This window comes from Papio anubis, chromosome 2 (genome assembly GCF_008728515.1).
Source record: "Papio anubis isolate 15944 chromosome 2, Panubis1.0, whole genome shotgun sequence".
NCBI lineage: Eukaryota > Metazoa > Chordata > Mammalia > Primates > Cercopithecidae > Papio > Papio anubis.
Genome location: NC_044977.1, coordinates 58918853 through 58938352, shown reverse-complemented (window position 1 = coordinate 58938352; position 19500 = coordinate 58918853). Strand labels below are relative to the sequence as shown.

General features: G+C 40.4%; 1 long non-coding RNA gene across 3 annotated transcripts in view; it reads left to right on the top strand.

The window, feature by feature from the left end:
* Nucleotides 1–721: 721 nt before the first annotated feature.
* LOC103881939 overlaps nt 722–19500 on the top strand; it is a 42245-nt gene continuing 23466 nt past the window's right edge. For 2 of the 3 annotated variants that reach the window (XR_004182119.1, XR_002520327.2), the window contains exon 1: nt 722–3351. This is a non-coding gene — a long non-coding RNA (uncharacterized LOC103881939). The remainder of the gene's footprint in view (nt 3352–19500) is intronic. The other variant, XR_002520328.2, reaches the window with a different exon arrangement.

Here is a 19500-nt window from a genome sequence, read left to right as displayed (position 1 = left end):
TTCCCTTTTGGCTAGGGCTGGTCTAAATACTCCCTCCACATGTGCTGGCTGAATTCTGCCTTGTGTTCTTTCCACTATCACAGAGCAGCACTGAGTTCCAGTGCAAAGTACCACAATCACTTTGCTATCCTTCCCCAAGCACACAGATTCTCTCTCCATGCCACATGATGCTGCAGGGGGTAAGGGTGGGGTGGGGAGGGGCAGTGTAGATAATTCAGGACTGTCTTTTGTATCCTATTATGTGCCTCTTTGCTTGCTATGATATCAAAACCAGGTACTGTGATTGCTCACCTGATTTATGGTTCTTATGAATGTACTTTCTTATGTGGATAATTGTTCAATTTGGTGTTCCTGCAATGAGGATGATTGTTGGAGGGTTCTCTTCAGCCACCTTGTTTCTCCACCTCATGAACATTCTTAATGGCATCTAGAATGATGAATTCTTTTCAGAAGGTTTTCAGTTTGCTTTGCCAAGATCCATCAGCTGAATCACTATCTATGGCATTTATAGCCTTACAAGATGTATTTCTTAAATAAGACTTGAAAGTCAAAAACTCCTTAATCCATGGGCTATAGAATGGTTGTTGTGTTAGTACACATGAAAATAACATTAATCTTGTACATCTCCATCAGGGATCTTGGGTGACTAGGTGCATTTTCACTGTGCATTAATATTTTGAAAGGAACCTTTTTTTTTTTTTTTTCTTTTTGAGCAGTAGGTCTCAACAGTGGGCTTAATATATTCAGTAAACCACATTGTAAACAGATATGCTGCCATTCAAGTTTTGTTTCATTTATAGAGCATAGGTAGAGTAGGTTTAGCATATTTTTTAAGGGCCTTTGGATTTTCAGAATGGTCAATGAGCACTGGCTTCAACTTGAAGTCACCAGCTGCATTACCCCCTATCAAAAGAGTCAGCCTGCCCTACCAAGCTTTGAAGTCAGGCATTGACTTCTTCTCTCTTGCTATGAAAGTCCTAGATGGCATCTTCTTTGAATATAAGGCTGTTTTTATCGACACTGAAAACCTGTTGTTTAGTGTAGCCATCTTCATGAATAATATTAACTAGATCTTCTGGATAACTTGCTAAAGCTTCTACATCAGCAATTCCTGCCTCACCTTGCATTTTTATATTATGGAGACAGCTTCTTTTTTAAACCTCCTGAGCCAAACTCTGCTAGCCTCAAACTTTTCTTCTGCAGCTTTCTCACCTCTCCTAGCCTTCACAGAATTGAAGAGAGTTAGGACCTTCCTCTGGATTAGGTTTTGGCTTAAGAGAATGTTGTAGCTCTATCTAGACCACTCAAACCTTCTTCATATCAGCAATAAGGCTGTTTTGCTTTCTTGTCATTCATGTGTTCACTGCAGTGGTACTTTTAGTTTCCTTCAGGAACTTTTTCTTTGCATTCGTATCTTGGCTAACTGGTGAAAGAGGCCTATCTTGGCTCTCAACTTGCCTTTTTTACTAAGCTTAATCATTTCTAGCTCTTGATTTAAAGTGAGAGATGTGTGAGTCTTCCTTTCATTTGAATAGTTAGAGGCCATTGTAGGGTCATTAACCGGCCTCCTTTCAATATTGTTGTCTCAGGAAATAGGGAAGACTGAAGAGAGAGAGAGAGGTGGGGGAATGACCAGTTGCTGGAGCAGTCAGAACACACACAACATTTATCAATTAAGTTTTCCATCTTATGTTGGGCAGTTTGTGGTGCCCTAAAACAATGATAATAATAACATCAGATATCACTGATCACAAATCATTGTAACAGATATGATGATAATGAAAAAGTTTGAAATATTGAGAGAGTTATCAAAATATGACACAGAGACCTGAAGGGAGCACATGCTGTTAGAAAAATGTTGCTGATAGATTTACTTGACTCAGGGTGTCCACAGACCTTCAATTTGTAAAAAATGCAGTATCTGTGAAATGTAATAAAATGAGGTCCCCTATATGAAGATAGGCATATAAGAAAGCAACAGGGCCTACTTATTACTTGTACCAAATTGAGTTTTCCCAATTCAGCTTTATCTGATGCCTGCATGTAATAACTTGAGCACTGGTATAAGTAAAAATAAAATACTGGGTTGCTTCTTACTTAGTTTTTATTCTTTAGGTTAAAATCTTCCTTGGAAAATCTGGCCCCACAGTCTGTCATAATAAAATCCTACATGGAAGCCAATATCAATTAACTGAAATTAGCATGGAGGCAGAATCTATTTTCCACACTTGCTCTGCAGCCATTTTGCCTGGAAGCATATGTGCTCATTACTGTTATTTTGAACACATTAGGTATGTATTTATCTCATGCATCTGTGGGCTTTCTACTGGTGCTACTTTGAAGCTGTGGGAGGTCACCGCAGAACATCATTAAACAACTGGGAGGAAAGACTCAGTAGGAAAATTCAAATAGCAAGAAAAAGGTCATGAATCACATAAAATTCGAAGCGAAACATGCTTTGAATTCAGTAGAAGTTTCTTGAAACATTCTTGGTTGTATGTATGGGAATATCTTTGGAATGAATCAGTCATCATTTCTTCCTGAGTACCATAGAAGGTTGTATAAAACAGAGAGTCTTCTTAGAAACCAGTCAAAGAAGCTTGGCTTAATTTTCTTGATCTGGAAATGCAAGCACATCAGCAAGGATGTAAAAAGTACTGAGAAACTAATCAGTTGCTTTTGGATGAGGCAGCTATGATTTTCATTGAATTTGGGGAAAACACCAGCATTTTATTACCTTCAATATAAATATTCTTGAACTTCCAGCAGTCTTAGTATTCAGCTACCAGGTGTTTTGTGCTATTATGTCAGAGTTACTGAAGACAGATGCACCTTCTCTTCTGACTCTGGTTTATAAATGGCTGATACACACTTTAATCAGTTGCTCAAACTGTGGTTCATGAATTACTGGTAGCAGGATCATCACCTGGAGTACTTGTTAAAAATGCAGATACCTACTTATCACCCCAGACTTCCTGAATAAAAATATCAGTACGGGATGCAATGCATGAAAATCTGAAATTTTTAACAAGCATAATTGATAGTAATATTGAGAACGAGTGTTTAGACCTGTGCCTAAACTTCACCCAGTTTAGTTGCATCAAATATGCTTGTCAAATCATTGGAGTACAGATTAATATATTAGGCTTGAACTAAGACAGTTGGTGTCGTAACTCATTGGAATCTAAAGAAAATTAGTCTGAGTTTTTTCTTTCTCCTAATGTATCCTCTTTAATTCTAGTTTTTCTAGGTTCAAAAGAAAGAGGAGTGAAGAGGAGTAAAACATACATCTATTAAAAAGCAAGAAGGTTAAATAAATGGGAGCTTTTTATTTTTCTTTCTCTGCCTAAGGTAAGTCAAACAGTGTTTAAAAACCTAAGTTTTTGTTTTGTTATGATGTAAAACAGGTCTCTTGTATAGCGTGCTTGTTTTAATATCAAAAAGTAGCCATTTGAAGCCTCAAGCAAGCGGGGAGGGAGTGTGTAGAACAATCTGCAAGAAGACGGTTTTAAAAATTTAAGCATCTCACAGGCAGGCATCCATCAATAAGACTGTAGTGATATCATTGCTCACTGCAATGTTGTTATAAATATATTGCAGTGAACACTGCTGCAGGTCTTAAGGCTCTGTATGACTCTGTCTGGGGAGAATAAAATAGGATTTGATAACATCTGATCTCAATGCATTTTGATTCTAGTGACGCATTTCTAAGCATGACTGTCAAAGAAACACATAAGCATGTGACTTTATGGCAGCATCTATAAGGAAAATTGAAGTGGGGACGTGGCAACTTTTTGGATAATTCAGGCAAGTGAGGGAAATATATAGTTTGGATTCTGAATTATTTATTCAGGCTTTCTATGTTAATCCAATCCATCATAGTTGTTACTCAGTTTTACTTTTCCGGTGTAGCTGTAGGCTGTAATGTGTTCCTTTCAGTGTGATCCTAGTAGATTCACAGTCAGTGGTCTGAATGGGCTTTCCTTGTCTTCTCATTTGTGTGCAATGATAATTATGGTTGTAGTAAACATTTACTGAACATTTATGTGCCAATCACAGCTCTAATTACTTTACTGCTCATTCATCCTTTATAACGGCTCTATGAGGTAGATATTAACGTTTCCCTTTTATAGATGAAGAAAACAAGACTCAGACAACTCAAAAAATTTGCACAGCTACATAGTAGCAGATCTAGAGCTCAAAATTGCTTGACTAATTTCAAAGGTCTGCTTTGTATCTGCTGCAGTATGCTGAGAGCTGTGAAAATGAGGTTTGATTCAAAGGCAACCTTAGTGTTGTGTTTGGTCCTCATTCTATAGCTTTATTGACAGCAAGTAGCATGTAAGAAAAAACTGTGAGGATGAAACACAACAGCACTGAGTGTGGGATCTGGTTTTCTGAAAAGCCTCAGAGTAGTCAGGTATTGCAACTTGCAAAGATGTAAGGGATGAGGATTGCTCAATGGAAAATGAAAGGTGGAAGAGACCTGGGCAGATTAATTTCTCCAGCTTCCTCTCTCTAACAGACTGCCCAAAGATGTGATTCTTCTTGGCAGTCTTTCTGGAGAAGTTGTATGTGACAGGCAAACATATCTCCTGAGTGTCCTGTTGGTCTCGTGGAAGCTTGTTGTAAAGTGGAGAAACATCATTTCACATCACTTTTTCTTTGCCTCACTTTTCTTCCTCTTCTTTTTTTTAATCTCACCCTCACTGTTTTGGGCTTACACCTTCCAAATAAAAGCTATGCTACCATAATGGGGTGCTTGATGGGGTGCCTCAGGTAATACTTCCTAAAGTTCTGAGGCTGAAACAGTAATCAATATAGGCATAGGCCTTGCATATGCCAGACCCATGGTGTCAGACACATTAACTCATTCCTGGCAAAAACTTAATGAAATACTATTATTATTATCATTCCCATTTTACAGATAAGGAAATTCAAGTATAGAGATGTTAAGTCCCTCTATGGAATCCAGCATAAAAAGAGGATTTTGTATATGTTTACTGCACATGGACACATGAATGAATGAATGAATGCAAGCTTGATCAGTGGAATAAAATGGTAGGGAAAATTTCAACTTCTAACATTTGCCAGATGCTACTACTTACATTATTCCATTTTCTGAAGAAAAATCGATCCAGCATCTAGCAAAATACATGTGCAGATTAGATAATCAGCATTTACTTGTTAAAATAATGCATACAATATTTTCTGAACTCCATTTTTAGGGGTAAGACAACAGATACAAAGTATTTTTTAAAATATTAATGGATGCACAGACATACAAGGGATTGAATAACATGGCTCAAGGAGCTCAGATTATGAGGGAAGATACTAACTTGAAAGATACTTTGCTACACCTTTGCTTTGTTTACCTGAAATAGAGCTTAGATGCTGAAATTCAAATTTCCTTAGGATTACAGCACCAACAACAAATAAAAACAAATAAAAGATACTGCCATGAAAATCAATGTGGTATCCAGAAAAATAAATAGCCAAGAAATGAAGCATTTTTTTGTGCTCTCTAAATTTTCCTTGACATCATTTGTAGTTGGTCCTTTGCTAGTGGTCTTTGTTTCCTGTTTGATGTGACTGCTAGTGGTATATTGACCCATGTTCAAGTATTGATGAGAGCTTTGAGGGACTTTAGAAGGCTTAAAGATTCAGCAAGGATTGGAAACAAATGACTGGGGAATAAAAATGATACACGGGTGCCACACCTTAACCTAAAGCTTCAGTTTTCTGATATGGTTGATGATTCATATTTCCTTAGATTTTCTGCATTTTTTTCCCTTTTTTTTTTTACAAATTATTCCATCTGGTTTTTAAATGAGTTGATTTTGTGTAAAAAAATGGAATATCAGAACTCGGAGTAAAATTTCAATTAAGCCTAGTTTATTTTTACCATATTATAGATGATTTCCTGAAAAGTCTTTACAGCCTTAGAGCCAAGTTTTTAAAGCCTGTCATTTTCCATTGCACTGTAATCAGACATACACCTGACAAACTATTTCTATACCTCTGTGTAAGGAAAGCTTTGGATGTGGTCCTTTCACCTTTGGGGAACTCTTGTAGACATTTTCAGGTGCTAGTTGAATCTTACCATCAGTAAAGCTAGAATATCTATGTTGATTTTTAAGATCCAGTCAAAACTTAAAGTTCCAAAATAATCTCCTTTGACTCCATGTCTCACATCCAGTTCATGCTGATGCAAGAAGTGGGCTCCCATGGTCTTGGGCAGCTCCACCCCCATGGCTTTGCAGGGTACAAAGCTGTTTTCATGGGCTGGTGTTGTGTGTCTGCAGCTTTTCCAGATGCACAGTGAAAGCTATCAGTAGATCTACAATTCTGGGGTCTGGAGGACAGTGGTCCTCTTCTCATAGCTCCACTAGGCAATGCCTCAGTGGGGACTCTGTGTGGGGACTTGCACCCACATTTCCCATCCACACTGCCCTCACCAAGGTTGTCCTTGAGGGCTCCACCCCTGTAGCGCACCTCTGCCTAGACATCAGGCATTTCCGTACATCTTGTGAAATCTAGGCAGAGGTTTCCAAACCTCAATTCTTGACTTTATGCACCTGCAGGCCCAACACCACATGTAAGCCACCAAGGCTTGGAGTTTGCATACTCTGAAGCAACAGCCTGAGTTCCACAATGTCCACTTTTAACCCATGGCTGGGTTGTAGGGCATGAAGTCCTAAGACTGCACAAAGCAGCAAGGCCCTGGGCCCAGCCCACGAAACCATTTTTCCCTCCTAGACCTCCTGGCTTGTGATGGGATGGGCTGTTGTGATGACCTCTGACATGCCCTGGAGACATTTTCCCCATTGTCTTGGTGATTAACATTTGGTTCCTCATTATTTATGCAAATTTTTGCAGCAGGGAATTTCTCCTCAGAAAATGAGTTTTTATTTTCTATCACATCATCAGGCTACAAATTTTCTAAACTTTTATGCTCTGCTTCCCTTTTAAACATGACTTCCAATTCCAAACCTTATCTTTGTGAATACATAAAGCTAATGCTTTTAACAGCACCCAAGTCAATTCTTGGACACTTTATTGCTTAGAAATTTCTTCCACCAGATACCCTAAATCATCTCTCTCAAGTTCAAAGAGTCACAGATCTCTAGGGCAGGGGAAAATGCCACCAGTCTCTTTGCTAAAATATAGCAAGAGTCACCTTTATTTTAGTTCCCAACAAGTTCCTCATCTCCATCTGGGACTACCTCAGCCTGGACTTCATTTTCCATATCACTGTCAGCATTCTGGTCAAAGCCATTCAACAAGTCTGTAGGAAGTTCCAAACTTTCCCACATCTTCCTGTCTTCTTCTGAGCCCTCCAAACAACTCCAGCTTCTGCCTGTTACCCAGTTCCAAAGTCGCTTCCACATTTTCGAGTATCTTTATAGCAGCATCCCACTCCTGGTATCCGTAAGTTGGTACATTCTCATGCTTCCAGTAAAGACATATCCAAGACTGAGTAATTTATAAAGGAAGTAGGTTTAATGGACTCATAGTTCCATATGGCTGGGGAGGCCTCACAATCATGGTGGAAGATGAAGGAAGAACAAAGGGACTTCTTACATGTTGGTGGGCCAGAGGGCTTGTGCAGGGAAACACTCATTTATAAAGTCATCAGATCTCATGAGATTTATTCACTATCACAAGAACAGCATGAGGAAGACCCACCCAAGACCTCCCACTGGGTCCTTCCCAAGACATGTGGGAATTATAAGAACTACAATTCAAAATGAGATTTGGGTTGGGACATGGCCATACATTGTCACCCGCTATGATGGTGGATTTATCTAATTTATTTTTAATTTTTTATTTTAAAATAATAGAGTGATAGGAGTTGCAAAAACAGTACAGAGAGATTCTGCCTATGCTTCACCCAGTTTTCCCCAATGATTATATTTTTGTATAACTATAGTATGTAATCTCCACCAGGAAATTGACATTGGCACAATGTGTGTGGCTAGACCTGTGTCATTTAATTGCATGTGTAGATTTCTCAACACTGATTCCACTGCAATTAAGACACAGATCTATTTAGGGGAATAGAAGATTAAGGTCTTCTATTCTTTTTTATAATTAGACTGAAATCCTGCTTACTGCCATCCCTAACCCCTGGCAACCACCAGGCTCTTTTCCATCACTATAATTTTGTCATTTTGAGAATGTTATATAACCTGAACCTCAAAGTATGCAACCTTTTGAGATTGGCTTTTCAATTTCAGCATAATGCTTTTGGGACACACCCAAATTTGTTGTATTAATAGTTTACTGTTTTTTTATTGCTGATAGTAGTGTATGGTATGGATGTACCACATTTTGTTTAATCATTTAGCTGTTGAGCGACATGCTCTCAGTTTTTGGCTATTGAAAATAAAGCTGTTACTAATATTTGTTACAGGTTTTGTATGGGCATACATTTTATATTTTCTGGATACATGTCCAGAAGTATAATTACTGGGTCCTCTAGTAAGTATATGCCTAGTTTTTTAAGAAACTGCACTTTCTCTGCATCCTTGCCAGCATTTTCTATTGTCAATATTTTTTATTTTACCTGTTGTAATAGAAATTTTTAACAGAATGGATCATCATTTCTTATTATGGTCTTTATGTACATTTCCCTAATGAATAGTGATACTGAACATCTTTTTATGTGCTTATTTGCCATCTGTATATCCTCTTTGCTAAAATATCTCTTCATGTCCTTTGCCCATGTTCTAATGGATTTCTTGATTTTTACTGTTGAGTTTTGAGACTGTTTCATCTTACCTAATCTGCACCTGGAGTCACCCCAAATGGGCAGCAGAAGAGTTCCCACAAAGGAGTGCCCAAGCCATCCAGAGATGAAGCTGGTTGAGATTCCAAAAAAAGGAAGCACTGAATGCTGGGGTGATGAGTTCAAAGCATTTATTAAGGGAACTTACAGCATGCTGCAGAAGTCCTCACTACTGACAGCGAGAGAAAAAGGGTGTTCTACCTAGGATGTCCACAGTGAGGAGTTCAGGGCATGGACTTTATATGAGGGTTTAAAGAATCTGGCTCAGGACCAGGTTAATTTCTTTCAGTGATTTGGGCAACAACCTAGATGCCTTTATTAGTACCTGAAAATGTTCAAGGCTCTAGTTTGGTCAAGCCTGCTGGGAAAAACCTTCAGCTCGCCGGGTCACAGAGCTGTCAATGCACTCTGTGATGTTTGGTCAGGAGATGGAAAGAAAGTTGGGGGACTACAATTTACACCCCTGACTGGCTCTTATAATTTCACACACCCATCTCTTCTGAGATGTTCCCTAAGCTGGCAGGAAAGGATGGAATTGCTTGTAAGGTCCTTTTCCCTAACTTTATGACACATTGCCAACAAAACAGCAACAGTAAATACAGGTGCATGTGACGAGACCTAAAATCACAGTTCCCCAAAGGCTTACTAGCAGTGCTTTCCACTGAGGCTCCGATTCTGAAAACTATGATTGTATTGTAAGCCACCAAGAGTCAAACCCCTGTGGTCTATTAGCTGTAATTGCTTTTGTAAATGAAGGAGGGATTGATTAACATCAGCTTCTTTGGCATCGTTCAGGTTTTAAAGGGGCACAGATTCCTCCCTGCTCAGCTGTCAGCATGTGTAGAGCTATTGAGTTCCATAGGACACTTTTCTCAATGTGGCTGTTTCAGTGTTCAAGGACTCCAAACCATGCTCAGTGTCATTCAGAGCTCTGAAGACGTATCTTTGAAGGCTTCCACCTTCTGCACAATAGCAACAGAGCCTTCCAGGGGTACAAATACAGTCAATCAGTCATCCCACCAAAAACAAGCAAACAAAAACAGACCTACTTCACCAGCCCCTACAGATGGACTCAATGAGGGGGACAGGGATGTTGTCAGAGATCCTGGAGGGCACCTACATGAAGCCAAGGGTATATCATCCAAGCCATCTTAGGGGAACCCAGGGCCAGAGGTGAGTACTACTGAGCTACTAGGTACCAATCAAGCAATCCAATATGTTGCTGGCCTACCAGTCTGTGGCAAATCAGTCTGTGTCCCTAAGTATAACAATGTGTTGGCTTCCAGCAGTTGGGAGGAGCCCTAGGTATCTGGTATTGTTTACCTGAGTGTCTTTGGAGTGATTGCTTTGTTCCCGACAGATCTCTCTAACCCCAGAGAGCATCCCTGCTGTAGGGGTGAGGCACAAAAATCCATCCTGCATTTGCCAGTATGATCCCTATTGCCAGGATGGGATTGTCTTCAGGGAAGTCTTGGCTTTGGTTGTTGCCTCCCTGTGGGACATGTTCAGGGAAAACTCACATTGTGTTCAGGGTTGCCCGATGTCGCATCCCTATCACATTTGTACACATGTCAGAGGTATCTAGAGTACCCATTCCCATGTGTTGTTCAGTTATATGGGTTTGTACAAAGTGGCTCAGTCTACCAGGGCATTCCTCCTTAGCTACTCAGGGGCATAAGGCCATGTATCTGCCAATTAGATCAGCCTTGGCTATGGACTGTGCAGTGGGTCCAGGCCAGCAAAACATTTTCACGGGATATCCGAGCTCTGGAGGGGATGATATAACAGTAAAGGAGAAGGCAGCTCAAGCAAACAGCAAAAAGACAAAAAATGTTTAGGAATACAGGGTGGGACCTCCTGCCCCACCTGTGTAATAAAACTTGTGTTAGATTCTCCCTCTGCAATAATCTCAGAAGCCTTGGGAACATTTCCGGGAGGGGTGTACAGACCTTCTGTCCCAGTGCGAGAAGTGTTGTAGACTCCACAGTGATAGTCTGGGTGAAATCCACTGTATTAGTGCCACTTTGGTGCCCAGCGGTATGGAGGCACTGCCTGTCCACTGCCAGTGTGTCTCCCCAGGCCCTTCATGGAAAAGGAAAGTGGGGGTCAAGTCCAGGGCAGTGGCAGCCTCCCACCTCAGGGGAAGAAGGATTGCTAGTCCAGCCCAGTGGTACTTTCTACCCCAGATCTCACTTCAGAATTCCCTGCCCAGGGTTTATGGGACAAGGGGAGCATAAAATCAGGCCAGTCCATGTGGAACTGAATTCCAGGCTTAGCTTTTTTCCATACCCCTGTGGCTTGCACCTGACTGTTTATATTCATTACATGTTCATAAGCCAACTTTCCTTCCATGATAGGAGCTTCATTCAAGGCACATACAACTTCCATTTAAACCACAGTCCAATTTCTCAATGAGGGGAGTCCTGTCAAGAGCTTAATTTGTTCTTTGAAGAGGTCGTTTTTTCCTCTCTAACAGTCCTGCTCCCTGTGGGCTGTAGGGCAGATGAAATTGTCATGTCATGCGCTCCTTTTCTGCCCAATCTTGGATGAGGGAGCCTGGGAAATGCTTCCCTGGGTCACTATGATTGTTTTTAGGGTACCATACATTAGTTGCAAACATTGCAGACTCTGTATAGTCAAGGTCTGATTTGCTTTTCAATGGAGAAAAGCTTGCAAGGGGCCACTCAGTGTTTATGCATGTCAGTGTATATTGATATCCCTTACCAATTAGGGAGTGGGCCAATATAATCTAGTTGCCACGTGTTGATGGCTCTCTCCCCTCTTTTTACATTTCCAGTGGCCTCTGGTGCTTGCTGAAGAGGGGCCTGGCAATAGTTGGGCCAATTTTGTATTGTCTTTTCTCTGTCTTGTTTGGACACTAGTAAGCCAGAGTGCTGGACCAATTTCCAAATAGTATGCAGCACCCCTATGAGCTCCCTTCTGATGTATCCAATATGCTATACCTGCTTTTCCAGGTGACCACTGACCGGGCTCGGGACAGGTTTCTGCTTTCATATTTCTCCAAGAGGTGACTGTTGGTGAGCTGCTATGTAGAACACTGCAACTTTAGCCTTGGTTGATGTAATCGGTCTTAAATGTCTGTTTGTAGTTCTGCCCCAACAATGGCCTTCCATTTATGGACCATTGATCCTTTTCCTATAGAGTTATTCACAGTGTCAACCCTTTCATGGATGCTCAGGAATCAGTACACAGAGCTACTGGGTGTGGCTCTTTCATCATCACTATCCAGACAGCTCAGGGCTCTGCCTACTTGCTGTTATACCCTGTTCCAGACTGCACCCATATGGTGTGGATACTTGGTTGCATAGCCACGGAAGTCCGTCTGTGTAGCTGACCCACATTGGAGTTATCTGTGTACCAAGCACCCTTGAGTGGGTTTTTTCTCCTTCCTTTATTTGATAAGATTTCTCTGGGGGTGGTGTTGGGACTGATTTTAAATCTACAGTTTATTGTCTAGGTCCCAACTGGGCCTATAGTTTTATAGACAGATGGCTGGATGTAAGATGCCTGCTCTGCTGGAGATCTGTGTGACCCCTAACCAGAGTACCATTTTGTGCTACAGATGATGTGGACATGGCAAATAGGCCATCCACTCAATGCTTAATAGGGTAAGCTGTTTTAAATTCCACTGATGTATCTCCAGTTAGTGACACTGTTTGCAAGACGGCCTGGTTAACTGCAAGGAACTATTTTTCCAACAGGATATAGCATTGCTCAGGCCCCCTGAACAATTACGAGTAGAAGCTAAAGGGCATTTGTTGGTTGCTCTCCCTCTGCCAGAGGGCCCAACCTATTCCTTTCTCAGTCACAGAAATATCTAATTCAAATGGTTTTGCAGGGGTGAACATTTGTAGGGCTTGTGCTTACATCACTAAGGCCTTTGCCTGAGTAAACACTTCTTTTTTAATGCTCCAGTCCCAATGTGCCCCCCATCTTTATCAGGCAGTATAATGGCCTGAGACATTTGGCCAAGGGGAAATGAAGGTCTTTCAATATTCTAGAAGACCTACAAAGGGTTGTAGTTCTTTAACTGTTTGGGGCCATGGGTATACCTGAATCTACTGAATCACAGCTGGTGGCAAACCCAACTCTTACTCAACAAACCATGCCCAGGAATTTTATGATGCCCCCTGGCCCCTGGAGTTTCTGTGGGTTGATGGCCCATCCGCTGAACCACAGGTGCTCTAGAACCTTTTGGGTAGCCTGTGCAAAATACTCAAATCTGTATAAATTAGCAAAATCTGTATATAATGTTCCTGGTGAATGCTGAGCATATCACCTACTATGATTGGGATATGGTTTGTTTGGCCCTGCAAAGTCCATGTTGAAATGTTATCCCCCGTGTTGGAGTGGAGCCTGGTGGGAGGTGTTTGGATCATGGAGGGGGATGCTTTGTGAACGACTTGGTACCATTGTTGAGGGGGTGCATAACTTCTTGTAGTTCACATGAGAACTGGTAATTGAGAAGGGCATGGCACTTTCCCTCCCCTCTCTCTTCCTTCCTCTCTTGCTGTGTGATGTCTGCCCGCCTTCACCTTCTGTCACGAGTGGAAGCAGCCTGAAGCCCTCACCAGGAGCAGATGCTGGCACCAGAATTCTTGTACAACCTGCAGAACCATGGGCCAAATAAACCTCTTTTTTTTTGTAAATTACCCACCCTCAGATATTCCCTTTATGGCAATACAAATGGGCTAAGATATCACCCAAAACCGTGAGATCACCAGCCATCAAACCAGGCAGACGGTAAGGCAATAAAAACACCCCAGGAAAGCACTTTAAAAATTAATCGTTGGCTCTCCTAGATGAAGGCAGGCATGTCCTGGGACTTTGGATCTAAGGGTATGCTAAAGAAAGTGTTTGCTAAATCCAGGACAGTACACACGTACCTAAACAAGTAGTCAGCCTATACACTATATGAACCACATTTAAGACAGCAGCATGTATTAATGGAGTCACCTTATGCATTCCCAGTAATCAACTGTCATCCCCCAGGTGCCATCAAGATTTCACACCAGCCATATAGGGCTGTTGTATGGGCTCTGCGCTGGATGCACGATCTCCACCTTCTCCAGTTTCTGAATAGTTGCTGTTATCTTTCTGTGCCTTCCTGGGAGATGATAGTGTTTGATACACACCACCTGTCTTGGGCAGAATAATACCACCAGCTCCCATCTAGCCTCCTTTTGGAGCATGACTCTTAGTACCCTTACCTGGAGATGGAATTAACCTTTAGTTGTTTCAAGGGCAGCTCCCAGGAGAGTATCTATTCTCACAATGTTCTCAGGGGTTGGGGAGATATAGAACCACCATGGGGTTGGTGGAACATGCCTAATTTGTAACAGTAGATGTACTCATCTCACAGGGATGCATGTATCTCTGTATCCATCTACATACATCAGGAGCAGTGTATTCAGCTCCTGTATCTGCCAGAACTGAAATTCTTTGTTTTAAGGGTACCAGTGAATCACTATTTCTACATGGGGCCTTTGGTCCCCCTAAATGGCTCTATATTAAGAAGAACTTTGACCGTCCTGTTCTGGTAGGGGCTGTGGTGCTCACTACCCTTTTACCTTGGATTCTTCTTCCAGAGGTATTGCTGAGGGTTTAGAATCAATCTTAGGCACACTACTGCTTGGGCTTTAGGACTTTTCAAAGTCTAAGGAAAACTTCACTGAGTTGTTTGTCTATTTTCTCTCTTTCCATACCTGTCTTCAGAAGATCTTGCCATATTTTACCCCTTGACACCCATTTTGCTGTATCTCTATCTTTTCCCTTTACTTGTCTCCTTAAGTTTCCCCCATTATTACAGCACTCCTCACTTTAGCTGCACTGCCATAGTTTCGAATTCCCTTATTTCAACCAGAGCCCCTGCTAAGGGACTTAAGATGGGAAGAAGTGTTTGCTTCCACCCAGGCAGAGCGGCCTTTAGGAACATATTGCACATACCGGCCATGAATGTGGCATTATTATGCCCCGGAAAGCAGGGGCATAGACGGCCACCTGCATTGCCAGTTCGTGAACAAAGCCTGGGTCTCTTCGATTGTCTTCCAAGGTGCTGGATCCCCAGGTGTATGTATACCCCTTGGATGGCCAGGCTTCCCTATAGGTTAGGATGTGTTGGTCTATCGCAGGAGTAGCACAGGAGCCATGTAAGCATTGCCCAATAGAAGGATATGCTGTAACAATGATAATATTTTCAGCTTCATTTCCAGACAGAACCACCCAGTCAGTGCCACCATCCCATAATCTTCCCAGCCAAGTGGCTAAGAACTCCTTCGGGTTCTGGCAAAAATGGCTAGCCAGATCAATTAACCTCTATAGGAGTATATTCGCTCAAGGGATATGTTTGATTGGCAAGTAGTGGAGGGCCTCAGGCTCCTGCCTTGTGGGCTTACTTTAATTTACTCTGTGTGAGGGAGTGAATCCTCAGAAGTTCCCCTCCATTATCTGGATCTGTCAGACTCACTTTCACTGTCTAAGGGTTCCTATTTTTTGGCATCCCAGTTGGGGGACTGGACGATGGCAGGGCTTTAGGTATTTTCTTACTGCACCATTTGGCATAGCAGCATGCCGTGTGTTCAGTCTCCCCTTCTTCCACTTTATCCACCCTGTTGGGAACTAACAGAGTGGAGTGTACGTCTCTTTCCAGTTGTAATTCCTCCTCTAACTTGCCCACCTGGCTTTCTGCTGCCAGAGGAGCCTCTGTTGCTAGGTGGATGGCCACAACAGAGGTCAGCCTTTCCCGGTTGCTAGAAACCTGGCCTCCTTGCTGGCCAGTTGCAATTTCAAACCCTCCATAAGGCTAATCAAGCCAACTGGAGTTTTTGGAGCATCTTGGTATTCCCAGGGAGGCCTGCAAGCATGGAGCAAGCCGGCCACAGAAGCCTCACATAGAACCTTGCACCATTACAGGACGTACCCCATCAGTTCCTCTTTGCCCCATTTCTTTGGAGTCCTGTTGACTATGCCAATTGTTTCATCCTGCCTAACTGCTTTTGGGACTCACCCCAAAAGCAGCAGCAGGGGAATTTCCACAAGAAAGTGCCCCAAATTGTGCTGAGATGGGGCTAGTCAGGATTCCAAGAAAGAAACACTAAATGCCAAAGTGATCAGTCCAAAACATTTACTAGGGGAACTTAGAGTGCTGCAGTGGTCCTCATGATGAACAGCAAAAGAAAAGAGATGTTCTACCTAGGATGTTTGCAGCCAGGGGTTGAGGTATGGACTTTATGTGAAAGTTTCAGGAATTTGGCCCAGGGCTGAGACCACTTTCTTTCAGTGTTTTTGGCAACAACATAGATATCTTTATCAGTGCCTGGGAATGTTCAAGGTTTTCCCCCTGGGAAAAATCTGAAGCTGGCTGGTCACAGAGCAGTAAAGGCACTTCATGATTTTTGGCCAGGACACAGAATGAAGGTGGGAGGAACTGGAGACCCTGCAGACTTCTATATATGTTCCAGATAATAAGAGTGCTTTGCCAGATACATGGATTGCAAATATTTTCTCCCAGTCTATAGCTTGTCTTTTCATCCCCTTAATAGGGTCTTTGGCAGAGCAAACATTTTAAATTTTGATTAAATTCAATTTATTGATTTTTTTTTCTTTTATGAAATGTGCTTTTGTTCTTGAGCCTAAGAATGCTTCACAGAAGTGTAGGTCCTAAAGATTTTCCCTTATGTTTTCCTTTAAATGTGGAAAATCACCTGTCCATTTTGAATTAACTTTTCTATAAAGTGTGAGTTTTACTTTGAATTCTTTTTTTTTTTTTAATCTGTAAATAAGTACTTGCTCCAGTAACAATTGTTGAAAAGATGATTTTTCCCCCACAGAATAGATTTTGGACCTTTGAGAAAAATCAATTGACTATACTTTTGTGGGTCTTTTTCTGGGTTTTATTTGTATAATTCCGTTAATTTCTGTATCTACATCTATAGGTACAAACACATTTGGAATTGTTATGTCTTCATTTGTATTAAGCTTTTTATTCATAGTGTGGTTACCCTCTTAATTTCTAGTAATTTCTTTTACCCTAATGTCCATTATGTTTTATATTAATATAGACATTATAGATGTTTCAGCTTTTTAAAATTAATATTTGCTCAATAAATATTTTCAATTCTCCTTCTTTTGAACTTCCTGTGTCTTAATATTTTGATTTGCCTCTTATAAACATCATGTGGCTAGAATTTTATTAATTTACTTTGACAATTTAGTTTATTTTATGACACAGGGTCTCACTCTGTTGCCCAGGCTGGAGTGCAGTGACACAATGTCCACTCCCTGCAACCTCTGCCTCCCGGACTCAGGTGATGCTCCCACTTCAGCCTTCCCAGTAGCTGGGACTACAGATGCACAACACTAGGCCTGGCTAAATGTTGCATTTTTTGTAGAGACAGGGTTTTGCCATGTTGCCCAGGCTGGTCTCAAACTTTAGACATCAACTGATCCTCCCGCCTCAGCCTCCCAAAGTTCTGGGATTACAGGTGTGAGCCACCCTGCCTGGCCAATTTATGTTTTTTATCTAAAGTGTTTAATCCATTAAAAAAAAAAAAACTACTTGTATTTTGGGATGTGCTTCCATCATCTTATTTTGTGTTTTTTTATTTGTCTTAACTTTTCTGTTGCTCATTTTTTTTCTTGTCTTCTTTTATATTTTCTTTTATAATTCAATTTTTCCCTATACTGTTGTGGAAGTTAATTTTATTTTTATTCTGTTATTGTCGCTCTAGTGTCTTAACATGCACACTTAATTATTAAACATAAAACTAATCAACTTTTACCCTTCCTTGCAACAGAAAGATCTTAGAACACTGTAAGTACAATTTATACAATATTCTTTTCTATTTGTGATTTCTTAATCTTATAGGATATTGTTATATATGATTGATGTTTATGTTTCCTATCATATTTTCAACATTTATTACTCATTATTTTTCCTTATTTTTTTCACCTTTCATCTGGAATCATTTTCCTCCTGTCTATAGTATACTTTTCGGAAGTCCCTTGAATACAAATCTGTTGGTGACAAACTCTTGGTTTTTATTCATTTCAATAGGTCTTGATTTTACCTATGTTTCAAAAAGATATTTTTTGATTAGTATACAATTCTAAGTAGCGTTAATTACTCTGAACACATTGAAGACATTATTACAGTCCTAATGGATTCTGCTGTTGCTTTTGAAATGCCAGCTGCCAGTTCAGTTTCATTCATTTGAAAATAGTACACCTTTCCTGTCTAACTGATTTTAGGATCTTCTCTTTGTCTTTGTGTTCTGCTTAGTCAATATCATGTATACAGGTGTGGGTTCTGTTTTTACTATTATTTTATTTCTTTCCTTTTTATTGGCATTGTGAAATGAATAAATTGCCTTTGCTCGATTCCAAACAGTTTTTTTCTGTAATCTCTTCAGATATTATCTTTTTATTCTTTCTTTCCTCCTTTTGAAATTCTGATTAAATGTATTTTATATATTTCAATTCCATTTTGTCCTATTTGTATTGTATTTTCTATTGATATGAGCTAGTCCTTGTTCTTCTTTGCAAAAAAATGCTTAATCCTTTTGCCATCATTTGTTCTGACTCATATTTTCAATTTCTTATTTCATTCATCATAGTCATCATTTTATAATCTGTATTTTATAATTCTAATACACAATATCTTTATCAATCTATTTCTGCTGTTTCTTCCTCCGGTGTTTTATTTCCTGTGTGTTTCATGATTTATATTATTTTAGTTAACTTTGTGGAAATTTTTGAGGCCTCAGTTGAAAGTGAATTCTCCTAGAAAGAATTTGCATTTGTTTTATCCAGGAACCTGGGTGGTACTATGAAAACTTTAATCAAAATTTTAGACTTGAGGTTTTTAGGATCAGTTAGGGAGTACAAATTGGGCTTCAAACCCACAGGGTCTGATTTGAGGACATAGACTTTCAGAATGAATTTCTTTTACTTCTGCACTTCATACTACATTTTAATGTGGGTGGATTTTTTTGCAACTTCCTGCAGAGCTAGGCTTATTTATGATTACCCTAAAACTCATTTTAGCTTAATGCGGGGAGTTTCTAGCAAAATCCTTTTCCTCTGGCAAAATGGATGAGAATTGTTCTATCCTATACAAACTGAGAGGTAGTGATCATTAAAGTTGAAGTTCACCAGGATCAGCAAATACTCCAAAGTTTAAAGCCAGCTTCAGTCTCTTTAAATTTACTTTTTGATCTTCTGAGTATTCATTACTTTGTTTTAGCTTATTTGTACCTTTAAAAAGTTTTATTTAAAGCCAGATGTTGTGTCACCTACCTGCAGTCCCAGCTGAAGCTGAGGCAGGAGGATCACTTGAGCCCAGGAGGTAGAGGCTACAGTGAGCTATGTTTATGCCACTGCACTCTAGCCTGGGCAACAGAGTGTGAAAAAAATAATACTAATAACAAACAAACAAAAAACAAACAAACAACACACTTTTTTAAAAGATTTTTTTCTTTCTCTTTTTTTTAGTGACAACTTTTTTATTTTATTTTTTAACTTTTAAGTTCAGGGGTACATGTGCAGGTTTGTTACATAGGTAGACTTGTATCATGGGGGTCTGTTGTACAGATTATCTCATCACTCAGGTATTAAGCCTAGTACCCATTAGTTATTTTTTCTGATCCTCTCCCTCCTCCCAACCTCCACCTTCTGATAGGCCCCAGTGT